This window comes from Equus asinus, chromosome 3 (assembly GCF_041296235.1).
Source record: "Equus asinus isolate D_3611 breed Donkey chromosome 3, EquAss-T2T_v2, whole genome shotgun sequence".
In the NCBI taxonomy this organism is placed as follows: Eukaryota; Metazoa; Chordata; class Mammalia; order Perissodactyla; family Equidae; genus Equus; species Equus asinus.
This window is the reverse complement of record NC_091792.1, coordinates 71,917,405-71,932,861: the sequence shown is the minus strand read 5'-3', so window position 1 is coordinate 71,932,861 and position 15,457 is coordinate 71,917,405.

Below are 15,457 nucleotides of genomic sequence, written 5' to 3'. Positions count from 1 at the left end.
TTCATAAAATCATTGACTTTAAATTATTGATATAAGAAAAATTTAACAAAACTTTGCGATAATATCTGATTTTTAGTTGTCTTCCCAAAAACATTTCCAAATACTGATTTAAACAGAAGAAAATAAGGAATCATTTTATTTACCCACATGCCTTTTGTTGCTGATTAAGGGCACTGAGAGTCGTACTGATGTTTTCACTTTATGAGACGCTTGATCATGTCAGCTTCTTTGGGCAGGTTGTGATTCACAAATGTCTCTTTGTTTCTGCTGCATTTTGGTGCGAGGGAAATTTCCTCCTCTTCTTTTCTAGAAGCTCTTGATTTATGAATTAAAAATTCATTCTCAAGCAAAAGTCCTGATTTTTTTCCCCTTTGTTCTGTGAGCATTATCAGAGCAGGGCTGATAAGCACAATATTACTCTAAAAAGCAAAATTGTTTCTTTTATAATACCCAGTTAGGGGACATGCAACGTTCTTCAATAAAAATAGCTAACATATTTATATGGGATTCCAACATATTATTAAGTTTTTATGTAGATTATATTTCTCCAAGATATTCATGCTTAGTAAGGGACCTTCATACTCTTGGTTTTACTGATGAAAACTCAAGACACTAAAATGTCATGAACTCTAAGGGCAGTTACATTTAGAAAATCTGAGAACAGAATCTATGTCTTAAGTTTCAACTGGATACCATTCCCCAGTTATGAGTGCGTATTTTACACTTGGACCAGTATCATCCTGATTAATAATGCTGTACCTGCCATCATATAGCAGAACCAAATTAATTAACCTGTTCCTTGTTAGATTTTTGTGTTTCTAGTTTTGGCTGTCAAAAACTACATATTGAACATACTCGTGCATGCATTTCTTTATCTCAATATTTTCTTAAGCAATGTCTAGAACTAGAATTTGGGGTCAAATAATCAGATTATTAGTAAGTGCTTATGATATGCCAGACCATGCCATCTTAGTATTTGGGGTGATAAAAAGACTCAGATGACATAGTGGATCTTTTATGTCCCTTCTGGTAAGTAAGGTAAACCCTGAATAGGAATAAATGCATCGAAGGCCACTAGGGAGATTCAGATAATGTGACTTGGTGTTTGATAAGGCAGTGATGACATTCTGACTACAGCCACCACTGTCAGGTTGTGATCAAACTATGATGACCTATGAGAGCACCGAGATGGTAAGGAATTTATGTTGTAAATTTTTATGTTACTTTTTAAGTTGAGATATATACATGAGCATAAAAGTCCATTTTCTTTTTTTTTTGGTGAGGAAGATTGGCCCTGGGCTAACACCTGTGGCCAGTCTTCCTCTTTTGCTTGGCCCTGAGCTAACATCTGTGCCCGTCTTCCTCTATTGTGTATGTGGGGTGCCACCACAGCATGGCTTGATGAGTGGTGTAGGTCCATGCCTGGGATCCAAATGTGTGAACCCGGGCCACCAAAGAAAAGTGTGCTGAACTTGACAACTACACCACTGAGCCAGCCCCAAAATTCACCTTGTAAAAATGCACTCAAAAGAAAACTTTTTACTATATTCACAAGGTTGTACAAATCAGTACCACTATCTAATTGCAAAACATTTTATCACCTTAGTAAGAAACCCTGGCCTTGTTAGCTGTCACTTCCTATCCCTGGTCCTCCCATACTCTGGAGACCACTAACCCGTCTTCTGTCTCCATGGATTTGCTGACTCTTGAAATTCAGTCTACATGGAATCATGCAGTATGTGTCCTTTTATGTCTAGCTCCTTTCACTTAGCATGAGGTTTTCAAAGTTCGTCCATGTGGTAGATAAGCACATTATTCTTTTACTTTACTTTGGAAAGTCTACATGGCATTACATTTGCCATTTTAACCACTTTTCAGTGTACAGTTCTGTGACAGTAAGTACATTCACATTGTTGTGCAACCATCAGCACCGTCCACTTCCAGGACTTTTTCATCTTCGACTGAAACTCTGTCCCATTAAACACTAACTCCCCATTCCCCTCTGCTCCAAGCCCTGGCAGCCACTGTTCTCCTTTCTGTCTCTATGAATTTGACTTCTCTACGACCCTCATAGTAGAGCAATCGTGCAAAATTTATACTTTCATGACAGGCTCATTTTACTTAGCACAGTGTCTTCAAGGTCATCCACATGCAGTTGGTGTCAAAATAGCCTTATTTTTCTGGCTGTGTAATATTCCCTTATATCCATAAATGGCATTTGCTTCATCCATCTGTTGATGGACATTTGGGTTGCTCCCACTTTTTGGCTGTGACAAATGAGGACATTTTTGTACTACTTTTTTTGTGAATGCATATTTCCATTCTCTTGGGTATATAGCTAAGGGCAGAAGTGCTGGGTCACATGGTAACTCCTACATTACATTTTTTATTCTGATGATGATCGTTGCTGAGTGAGACTGATGGGATAAGATAATTGAGCAGCTTTCTGGAGGACATGACTAACAGGGTGGGAAAGGGTTCCATACAGAAAACTTGCAATAGGATGTAGCCCTGAGAGCAGCAATAATACATCTTACCTATACTCAGGGACCTCACCATCTGCCTAGACAGTCATCCAACAATGAGCATGCCTAGAAACCTGAGAGGACATTGTGTCACTGGTAACTGAAGGAAACAAAAACCATTTAGTAAAACAACCCAAATTTAGTACATTTCTTCAAGACCTACTAAACTCTGTTTACAAGAATGTACTTTCCATATTTTAGAAAACAGCTTCCACTTAACACACAACAAATGTTCACATGCATAGATATTTTAAGAAATGGCCATTGAATCAGCAAGTTAAGGTAAACTGAAACAAACAAAACCCCCATCAGGAGCAAAAGATAAGCACTGTCAATATGTGAATGGACAACTTTCTAGATCTTTTTCTGTCTATTGAAGTCTGATGATTTTTCAGTCGTTTGAAATTGAGATACACATATGTTCTTGAAATGGTGTCATATTGTACCTATAGTTTTATAACCTGATTTTTCTACTGACAGTATTTCTAGAATGTTTTCCATGTTCACGATATTTTTCCTGACTTCATGTTTATTACATGAATATGTCATAAGGTGTTTAATCACAGTCAGTTTTTCTGGAATTGGAATATTGAATATTTCCTGACCAGTTCTATGTCTTTTCTAACCTGTTCAACCTCACCTGACCCCAAGGCCATGAGGTAAGGTGTGGCTGGATGTCGTGGCTCCTTTTCAGTCCTGGAAGGTGCGAATGGAGGCAGGAGGACCTGTTCAGGGCTGGGCTGAGCAGCCTAGTCTCAGGTGCAGAGCAGCTTGCCCAAAGTGGAGGACAGGACAGAAAACTGTCTGCTGAAGTATTTGGGTTTCCTTGGGATTAGGGGAAGAGTTTGGGGTTATCTACAATCCTTCTAATCTTTTCATATTGTTGTGTTTGTACAGTTAGAGGTATTATGCAAAATGGAATGGAGGAGCCAAATGTTACTTCCTTTCATGGTAACCCTTAATTATGCTTGCTCTCATGGTCTCTTTTTCCTTTCTCAGCTCTGGATTGTCTTTGTTCTTTCCCAGTAGAGGAATCCCAAGGAGGACTGATCAGTTTTCGCAGGTGCAAAACCATGTTATGTGTAAGTTAGTGTTTCCTTCTCATTGAAATAGTGAGACGTAAGTGTTTTCATTAATTGTTCTGAAGCGTCCTACCCAAAAGAACCCCATTTGATTATGTGCTTCCAAGTTACTCCCATTCCAGTGAACTGAACAATTGTTCCAAATAACCTAGTCCTCCTTATGTGGCCCAGGCTCTTCTAGCCAGTGTTTATGCATTCACTGACCAGATTATTCTCTCCTATGTGCTCAACTTAGTAATATTAAGAGCTATAATGGAGAAATGAAAAAATTAAGTCCTGTCAAGAAATGATTTGAGCTTCCCGTGTCAGGACTGTAGTTGCATGAGAGATGGAGATCCCATTTGGCCAAGCAGGGAAAGACTGACATTCTCACATACATGAGTTTTCTAGACACATGTGATAAAGCCCAGCAATGAATGGTCTCGGGAGGCTGGGATCCAATGCTCTGTGAGGTTTTTAGAATTGAATAGCAATATGATTTGGGGCTTGTAATATATGGATCATGGTTCTTCGTAAGGAATTTCTGAGTGATATGTCCAATGAATATTTTATTATTGACTAGTATGTGCTGAAATTGAATGACCTTGGTATAATTCTGCATCATCATACATCGAGTATTCTCTAAATCAGGAACCACAAAAGTGTTCAGTGAGGGATTGTTAATGGCCATAAAAAGAGAATAAAAACATAAGCTGTTTAAGTTATCAGAGATGAAGAACAGAAAAGACCTTAGATATGTTGTCCAACCTTGTGTATAGAAACCTAGTCATCTGGAGATGATCAAATATATTATAACTGTAAGTTTGAGTGCTATGCAGCCATTCAAAATATTTATTAAAATAAGAAAACTATGTGTCATAGGATTTAACATAAAGAATTTGAGGATTGAAGACATCCCTTAGCTTATCAAACCCTCTTATTTTTCTATCCCTCGTGACAATGTCTTTATTTCATTTGGAGTGTTTAGCCCATTTACATTTAATGTAATTATTGATACAGTTAGATTAAGGTCATCCATTTTATTATTTTCTGTCTTTTCCATCTGGCCTTTGTTCCCATATTTCTCTATTTTGTCTTCTTGGGTTAATTATTTATTTAAAATTCCATGTTAATTTGCTTATTTGTTATACTTTGTGATTATTTTTAGTGGTCACTGTCTCTATTATAATATATATTCTTAACTATTCAGAATCTACTTAGAGTTAATATTGAACCCTACTCTTACTCTTCAAGTGTAAGAACCTTGCAATTTATAGCCCCATCTTCTATATTGCAGCTGTCGTATATATTACATCTATCTTTATATAAAACTATAATACCATGTTTTTAATAACATCTGTATTGATATAGTACGCAGTACATCTTTAAAGTATACACTTGGATTCATTTTTTAAAAATTTTGATAGAATAGACATATAACATTATATTACTTTCAGGTGTACAACATAATAATTCAGTATTTGGATATATTGAGAACTGATCACACTAAGTCTAATAAATATCCATCGCCACATATAGTTACAAATGGATTAATTTTGAAATGTGTATTCATCCATGAAACCATGACTACAATCAAGATAATGAACAAATCCATCACCCACAATGCTTTCGTAATCCCTCCCACCTCCCAGCCTCCTCCCCCTCTGCCTCCAGGCAACCAGTGATCTGCTTTCTGTGACCAGAAATTATTTTGCAATTTCTAGAAGTGTATATAAATGTAATCAAACAGTATGTTTTCTTTTTTGTCTTGTTTCTTCCACTCAGCATAATTACTTTGAGATTCATCCATGTTGTTTCATGTATCAGTGCAATCCAATATATAGCAGAGTAGTATTCCATTATATGGATATCTTATAATTCATTTATCCTTTCTCCTGTCAACAGACATTTGAGTTGTTCCAGTTCGGGGCTATTATGAATAAAGCTGCTATAAACATTTCTGTGAGAGTATCTGAATAGGTCTAAATTTTTATTTGTCTTAGGTAAATACCTAGGTGTAAAATTGCTAGGAAGTAAGGTAGTTATATGTTTGACTTTAGGATGAATTGACAAGCTGTTTTCCAATTTTTAAAACTGTTTTATATTCCCACTATTAATTTATGACTTTTCCATTGACTCCACATCTTTATCATCCTTCTTATTATCAGTCTTTTGGATTTCAGCCATTCCCTCTAAACCCTTTTTTTAGGTGAATGTCACAAGTTTTGACATATTGTATCTTTATTATTATTCAGGTCAACATTTTAAGTTCCATTTGAAATTTCTTCTTTGACTCATGGGTTATATAAATATGTATTGCCAAATTTCCAAACATTTCCAAGATATTTCTGTTACTGATTTTAATAATTCCATTTTGCTCTAAGAATACACTCTGTGTGATTGGATATTTTTAATTTATGAGACTAGAGTTTTGTTGCCCAACATATGGTCTAACCTGGTGACTATTCCATATGCACTTAAAAGAACAGGTATTCTGTTTTTGTTGGGTGGAGTTTTCTATAATTGATAATTAAGTCTATTTTTTGGTAGCGTTTTCTTCTTTGCTATTACTGATTTGCTATCTATTTACTAAGAGAAGGGTGTTGAAGCATCTTTACCATTTTATTGTTTTCCCATTACTTTTCACTTCTGTTTGTTTCCTATGTTTTGAAGCTATTATTATGTACATTCACTCTTGTGAATGTGGGCTTGAGGAACTGGATACTTTTTCATTATGAAATGGCTTTCTGACCCTGGTAATATTCCTTGTTCTGAAGTCTCCTTTGTCTGGTACTATCACAGCCACTACAGCTTTCTTTGGATTAGTGTTTCCATAATATTCTCTCGTCTATCCTTTTACTTTTGACCTATTTATCTTATATATATACACACACACACACACACACACACACACATATATATTTAAAATGTATATATTGTGTAAATGTGTATATATATATATATATATATATATATATTAAAATGTGTAGTATCATCCTTTCTTTCCTAAATCCAGCCTGACAATCTCTAAATGTAACCATTAGACAATTTACAATTGATGTAATTATCTATCAGCAGTTCTAAAACTTTAACATGTATGAGAGTCACCTGGAGAGCTTGTTAAACCATACTTTTCTGGGCCCATCACCAGTATGTTTGGTGGAACCCATGAATCTGCAATGCTATCAAGTTCATAGCTCATTCTAATGCTGGTCCAGTAACCACATGTCTATGTATTTATGTCTCTATGTACCACTGGTGCCTTTTTTCCTGTCTGCCTATCTGCTGCTTGTTTCCTTTTCCCACTTTCTTGCCTTGTCTTAAATTGAATTTTTTTCTTTGGTATTTGCACTTTGGCTTATCAGATATACCCTTTATTTTATTTTTTGAGATTATTCTATGGTTTCCAGTATTTACCCCAGTCCATCCTCAAATACCGTTATACTACCTAGCATATAAGGTAAGAATGTTAAACAGTATATTTACCTTTTGCCTGCCTAGCCTCTGGATTATTTTTATCATACAGCTCACTTCTGCCTATAATGTACATCATACAATGCATCATCATTATTTTTGCTTTATGCATTTAGTCCTTTTTTAAAGAAATTTTAAAAATTCATTCTTCCATCACTTCCCCTCCAAAATTCTTACACCTGGCAGACACAAACTAAGGCGATCTCTCAGAGCTCCTTTTTATCTATTAATTTAAACCAAGGGGTAAGAGAATTTGATTGGAATACAGCCACACCCATTCATTTATATATTGTCAATGGCTGCTTTCCAGCTACAACAGCAGAGTTGAGTAACTACAAAAATATTTATTATCTGGCCCTTTAGGAAAAAAATTGCTGATCCTCAGTTAATGGGAGTAGAGGAATTTCTGAATCAATGTCACTCAGGGGGATCCACAGTGGTGGTGCTTGAGGCTCTCTGCCCTGGCCTTCTTCCCTCCCCCTTGGCTTTCACTCATCAAGTGGACACAAAGTAGAGAGCAGCGTTTGGTCTTCTTAAATATATGTTAGTGACAAGGTAGCTGGCATATTTAGGGGATTAAGAATTCCTTAATAACCAGACACCAAATAGCCAGACAGCTGAGGAGGACAGTGCAATAAAACCGCATATAACAATGAATAAAACCGCATATAACACTTGAGGCAGAAGATAACATGCTTGGCCATGGCATATTATTCTCTTGAAGAACTGTTCAGTTTTTTTGTGACTATTTTATTCAGAATTTTTGTACAAATATTCAAAATTGATATTAATACTGATTTCATATATTAATATTCAAAATTAAGAATTTAATATTCTTAATGTTTTGTTATTGCCATTACATGTTCATTAAAAGTTAGAGGGGCAGGCCTGGTGGTTAAGCTCGCGTGCTTCACTTTTGTGGCCCAGAATTCACAGGTTCAGATCCTGGGTATGGACCTATTCACTGCTCATCACAACATGCTGTGGTGGGCATCCCACATACAAAATAGAGGAGGATTGGCACAGATATTTGCTTAGCGACAAACTTCCTCAAGCAGAAAGAGGAAGATTGGCAACAGATGTGAGCTCAAGGCCAATCTTCCTCACCAAAAAATAAAAAATCTAGATTCAACTTGATTGCAAACCCATATGGCTCTGTTTTTTTTATTTCATTTCCTTTCTTGCGATTTTAATATTAGGGTGTTAACCACTTTCCCAAATTCATCTGACAGACTAGTGTTTCTATTTCTACTTTCTTTGAAGCCAACAGGTTACCTGGGTACCAGCCCCAGCCCAATTCCCTTGAGCACTTCCCATCCTGGTAGTACTGCTGGGTCGCACATAAAAGGAGCATCTCTAAATGAGCCCCTCACTGAAAATCAAGTATCATGTGTTCTTAGCCAATACTATGCTGGAGCTCAGGGCCCTTCTACAGGAGTATAAAATGCCATGTGGCTGCTTAGCCGTGTTTGGATACTTACCAGCAACCTTAACAATAGTGCAGATTCTTTAATGTGTGAAGGTTTTAAGGCAGGGTGAGAAATATCCACTAATAGTTTTATTTGTTTAATGTACCATGCCTAAAGTTATAATTTGCCAAATAATTGCCATTTCATTAAACTATCAACATTTCTCCAGATTTGCACTGTCAGATACAATAGCCACTAGCTACTTGTGGCTATTCAAATTTAATTGATTAAAATCAAATAAAATTAAAAATTGAATCCTTCATGGGTACTAGCCATAACCAAGTGTTCACTAGCCACGTGTACTGGACTATACAGATAAAGAATTTTTCTGTCATCATAAAACTTTCTATCAGATAGGAATATTCTGAATACCTACATTTTACTCATATAAATAAAGAGAATTTTATGGATTTAACAAATTAAATACTGCCACGAATTTAATCATCATTTGCATAATTAATTGAGTACTGTAAAGCATATGGTTAAAATCATAAATCTTTGTCAGATATTTGAAAGTGTCTTAATTCTATTCTAGTAGAAACAATATACAAAAAATATTGTTTAAAAATAGTAAATTGGAAAAAAGTTGACTTACATTTTGTTATTACCACTTTTATGTTTACACTTACTCATATTCTCATTTCTTACCATATTTCCCCTATGGTTATGATAACTGGATGATTTTAGATAATTCTTGTAGTTTCCATGTTTTTGCCTGACACACACACACAAAGTGTAATCAGAAAAAGTGAATGTTTTAGGAGCTAGCTTATCAACCAAATATTTCTCAGCCAGGGCCTAGGTCTTGGTGACCTTGTGATGGAGGCCACTAAATATCTTTCCTTTATTTACTTCTTACAAAAGTGTGATTGAGATGGGTTAAGATATAGTTTCAGACCCTTCCTCCCCTATGATGGAGTAACAAGGATAGGAGGCACTCTTTCACCTCAAACAACTTAAAAATATAAAAAAAAAATGTGTGAAATGACAGTGTTCAGACATTAGACAACTGTTCAAGACTAAGATCCCTGACTGCATAAACAGTCAAGGTGAACCCTATTATTTCTCCAAACATAGTGAACCAAGAGCCACAGTGGAAAAACTCCATAATATATGGAATATTGGGTAAAGTACGCAAAAGGAGACTGCCTTAATAGACAGGAAAAATTAGACCTATGACATACAAATGCTCTTAACTTTTTAAAAGCTATTCTGGTCTTGCCTAACAAAGCTTGAAAATGCACCTTGAAAGGATCTCAACGTCAGCATTTGCAAACACAGCTCCATCGTTATACATCCAAGCCCAGCCCTCAGGCTCCAGTGGCTTCAACATGCAAGGCGGAAAATCACCGTGATATCTGACAACTGGACAGAATCACCAGGGGCACCAGCTCCCCTTGTCTCAGATTTTTGTTTTAATCTGCTGGGTGGAAAAGTATGAGTAACCCCTTAGATCACAGGGCGAATGCCCACATCTGCTTGGAGTACTTTCGAATGTATATTCACTATGGGCTTTACCAGAGAAAAAACGGAGTCTCCGACATGTAGAAAGAACAAATGTGAAGTTAAACTATGGGGACTGGGTCTGCTGATGCTGCCCTTCTCATGGGCACGAGCCTCAGACCCATAGCCAGTTGTGACGCAAGGGGAGGAAGCCTAGGCAGGCACCATTGACGTGGGTCAGGGTCTGCCCTTAGCAGCTGGGTCAGGTGACCAAATCCTTTGGTTTCTAAACCTCAGTTTCTTCAGGAGTGGATTGAGGGGAGAGAGGAGAGATTAATAATCTTTCCAACCTAACCAGGCTGAAAGAGTCACCGTGATGATATCCATGGTCCCACTCCAGAGTTGCTACTCTGTGAGTCACATGTGTGCAGAACAGGACCTCTGCTTCTGGATTCATGAAAGAAATGTTGCACGGACATGAAGGAAGGAAAATGGTGAAAACGGATTCATTAGTTATCATTACTTGCCACAACCAACAGTGAACAGGAAGGCTTTGGTGCTTTTCTGGGTTAATCTTCCCCTGGTAAGCTAGACCTGTATTAATCAGATATAGTGAAAATGGATTGCAAGTTTGGGTTAGAAGACTTAGTTTCATAACCCATTTTTTTATTTACTAATTGTGTGACTTGGACAAATGACTGGTTTTCTCTTCTATAAATCAGAGATATTAACACTTAACTTTCCAAAATCGTTGTGAAGGTTAAATGAGATAAGGAACTACCAGAGGGCCAGATAGAGCCAATCACGGGACACACGGGAATTTCTTCCCGCCCTCCTTCTCTCTCTTCTGCCTTCCTTCTCACCCTCCACCATCTTGTTTCTCTCACACACACCCCCCTCCAAACACAATCACACAACCCACCGTCTTGTGTATCGTATTCACTGTGTACTGAAAAGTATTCTTGGTGGATTCTGAATAGCTATACTTTTATTTATGTTTTGAAGGTGGCCCACAGGGGAAAAAAAAAGAGGGGTACTTAAATTTAATCCTCCAGGAAGATAGTTTATAGAGTTCTTAATTTCAGTCACAAAAGGTAAATCTAAGCCTTCAGATTCTGTCTTTTTGGGTTTTGTCACCAGGTGAGCAGATACCCTAAACCTCAGGTCTCTGGGGCCTCAGTGGAGGAAAACAAAGGAAGAAGAAGTGTGAAGCCATTGTGGCCTTTTCAATGGGTCTCAAACCTGCATCTTAAGTGGAAGTTGGGTAAGGATTCGGTGGGGTAAACCCATGGGAAGTATCTGCGTGAACTGACTTTAAGCTTGAAAATCGGAGCATTTGGGATATCTTAATGAGAACAATACTAATAGAGGCACAATTTCCTTCTCAGACTCTGGGGACCCGGCACACACTGAGGGGTGGAGTAGGGTCATACCCACAGCACTGTTTCTTCTGGAGAGCAGCACCCACCTGCCCACTCCATGTGGGAACCAGTCCATTCAGAAAAAGGACCATGTTTCCAAGCCCTCTTAGAGGCTCTTACATCCATGATGAGGCTTCTTTTCATGATAATAAGAAGGTTTGGCAGTTTTTCTTCATCTTTTTGGTAACTTTTAAGTCACCACGTGTTGAGATCGCTACTGCTGAATCAAAAAACTAGGAAAATGCTCCCCAAATTTAGAAATCTACCCCTCAATCTTGCACCTAATAGAATGTAGTAGAGTTTGGCTGGAAGGAAATTCCTGGGATGGGACCTCAAGTTTTCCTAGGAATTCGTGTGGGACAGCTTGGCCTGTCTCTGCACAGGTCTGCACTGGGTCACCCTGCAGATCTGCTCACACAGGCTCACAGCTCTGATGCACAGCCCCATGACACGTCAAGGCCCCACACACATGTGGCCTCCATAGCTGCACCACAGGTTGGGCAGGAGGGCAGCCAAACGCCTCTCTGCGTGTGCACAGCGCCAGGTGGGGGTGGGGGCAGGGAGGGCCCCCATGGCTGAACCTGAGCCTGCCTGCCACATTTGCATGGAGCGCCCTTGAGTGACAGGTGTACACGGATGCCACATCGCTGCCAATATGTTATGAGAGGATGGTAACAATCGCGCATCTCCAGGGAGCATGCTGCTTCATTCTTCACTTTCAGACATGAAAGAAAGCATTTCAGGTGCCAGAAAAGAATCTCTGATAAAAGAAAACATTTCAGCTTTCATCGCCCTGGAGTTTGCCCTGAAGCAATGGCTTTGATAGGTTTTTTTTCAGTCTCTTTCTTTATGTTTACAATTAATCCATGATTATCTACAAACAGTCTTCTGGCCTATAAGGTTCTAGTAGAAAAGAATCGGTTTCTTTCTTTAAAAGAACAATCTTTTTAAAGATTTATTTGAATGTTATATATAGTAACATTTACATAGTGCTTGACCGTTTGCAAACAACTTTCACACACAGAACCTGATTTTAGTTCACTTAATCCTCACAACAAACATGCGAGGTAAGAATTACAAGATTATCTCTGCTCTGTAATGAATAATATTGTGTTTCATTCAAAGGGATCGATAAACGTGGAATTACCCCCTGAAAATTTCTTGACATCCTTTTGATGAAATGCTCCTGCCATCAACTCATCAATGGAAAACTGTGAAGAAATGGTCGAATTGTTCGAAACAAGCCAGATGTCTGAGGCTGTTTCCTGCTTTTCCTAAAGTGCTGTCCTCAGTTACACATGACAAGGATGGTGGTAGGAAGTGGAACTCAGGAGCTCTGCTCTGTTTTCCTCCTCAAAGTCTTATTTATTCATTGGAATTTGCTTTGTGTTTAAGAACCCATGACAAATAGAGAGCAAATTTACCCAAATGAAGCGTCAGCTTTGTGTCACAATTCCTCATTCGGTAGGGTTTGAAATGTAGAGTGTAGCAGTGCTAAATCTATGTATACCTATTTCTATATATAGATTGCTGCATTGTATCCTCATTATAGCGTGCCCTTGATCTTAAGTAATTAAAATTAAGAGCCTCAAACTTTGGTAGCAAGAAAGAAACCCAGAGTCCTCACCCAGGATTACCTTGGATTCAGGAGCCTTTGGGATCAGGAACATGACACTCCCTGGCTTCCCTGGAGCCTGGCAGTGGGTGGCTCCCACTCCCATCTGTTTCATGATCTCAAGGCCTGTGATAACACCAACCCTGGCTCCAGTCAGTACCCATTGCGATCACAGGAGCCCACGGGCCAGGAGATGAGGGAGGAAGCGTTCCACTGAGTCCACAGTGGAGGACTGCAAGGCCTTCCCCGGAAGAGGCAACAAGAAGTGAAGTTAATTCAGAGACAAGGTAACACAGGTGCTCGGAAAACTGTCATGACTGCTTCTGAACAGTGGAAAGGAGAGAAGGGAAGTGCTTATATTTGGGAAAATTAGGATAAAGTCCCACATTAACCGATCCCTAACCTCTTCGTCTCTGACCTTTATTATTCTCAACTGTAAAATGAGCGATGTAAGCAGTTCAAAATTGTATGGATCTTTACTTCCACTATTGTTGGATCGATGGTGAGTTGGGGAGAAGTGTCTGAGGAGTGTGGGCAGCTCTGACTCCGGTCCCTCCTTCCTCACACCCTGCGTTCAGTCATTCACTCACAAACACGGAGCTCTGCTCTCCACAGGCATCAGAAGCTGGGTGCTCAAATATGACAAGGCATCTGCGTGCTCCTCGCAAGGCATATAATGATTTGTTTAATTAAGTGACCCCAGAGGAATTAATTTTCCTCTGAAGTTCAGCGGGCTCTTGAGAGGATGCTTTGTTATCCCCGCTCCCCATGGAATGGGCCCAGCCCCTTCGCTGCAGGCCAGGCTTGCAAAACAGAACAGTTGAGCTTTGAAGGGCAGGAAGGATGATGTTCCGGGAGGAGTTAGGACACATGGCTTGACCCTCTGCTCCCCCCAGGACCAAGCCCTGGTCCTGGTGGGGTCAGGTGGGAGGCACTGTTCCCGCTCGTGAGGAAGCCCCACGGGATGACAGGGAGCTCCTCTGTTGTGCAGCATTTTGTCAAGCACGTTTTCGTCCACTTATCCCAAGATCAATTCCAATTAAACCTGACTGTTCAACACTTCCAGCGGTTCTAATGAGCAGGCAGAGCCGGGGTGCTGACGCCATGTGGAAGACAAGAAGAGGCCAGTGTTGGGGACGAGGTTGGACTCCCATCAGGAGGTGACCCAGCAGTTCAGCTCCCAGAGCTGTCCTCTCGCTGGAGTCCAGAGGATGGGCCCACGCTTCCTGTCCCGGGTCATCCTGACCTTCTCCTTCCTGGGTCTCTCTCCAGCTTATCAAGGCGAGAACACCGGTGTCCTATTCCCTTCTTGCCTCTCTGCTTCACTTGTGACCCTCACTGGCCCTTCCTCCTCCCATCCACCTGCTTTCCTGTATCTCCCTGGGACTCCCACGATGATCTTTTCTTCTAATTTTCAGCCGATTTTCATTTAATCTTATAATTATTGGTGGGGGGAGAAGGACTTAGGAAATTAAAAATAACACAATTAATAATGTTTAAAAATCTGTTCTGCCTGGAAACCATTGTGGAACAGAGTCGGTACGAGATGGTGATGAAGAGCGGTCTGCTTAGGAACAACCAGCTCCAGTACCTGCTGTGTGACCCTGGACAAGAGCCATCTCTCTGTGTCTCAGTTTCTCCATTTGCCAACTGGGTCAACAGTAGTGCCCACCTTGGAGGGCCAATGGACTCAGAAACAGACATGCGCGGGCACTGATGCTAGGCCAGGGGTGCGGGAGTGCTTGGGAGACCTGCACTCTGGGCGCTTAGAGTGTTGGCTCTTCTGCTTGCGTCGTGCTCACGGAAAATTGACCAGTCATTGATACCACCTGAGGGGAAAGCACCAGCAGGATGGACCAAGCTCAGGCCAAGACCCTGCCCGTGATCTACAGCTAGACTCCCCATCGATAGATCACCATACACTGTGTTGAACAGATTGAGTGTATTGATGTAAAATAATTATAGTCTTATATATATATATAGGAGAAACATTCATAATTCCTAAATGATATACCCTTAATATTTTCAGATTTTTGCGACTTTACATCATTTTCCTCCTGGATTGATTAATATGGCCAAAATCCAGTTTGCACACCCTGCTGCTTTTATTTAATTAAAAGGCAAAGAAAGCATAAAGTGAAAATGATCCTTTCTTTCGTTTTTCTCCTTGCTTACTCCTGCTGGAAACTTCCTTTCGTCAAGATCCACTTGGGAAATTTCCATTCCAGGAATTTTTTATGAAGTTGCAAGAGACAAATTAGGTGATGTGAATAAGTTAACATTGTGTCTGCTGCTTTGAAGATCACAATACACAGCATAAGTAATACATGCTTTTTTCCTTGTGGGGGATGCAAAACTTCATTAGCTGAGATTTTATGAAACATTTACAGATCCTTAATCAAGAGGCCGCTGGAGAAGGACAGGCAGTGTGGTGAGGAACACTTGGCTG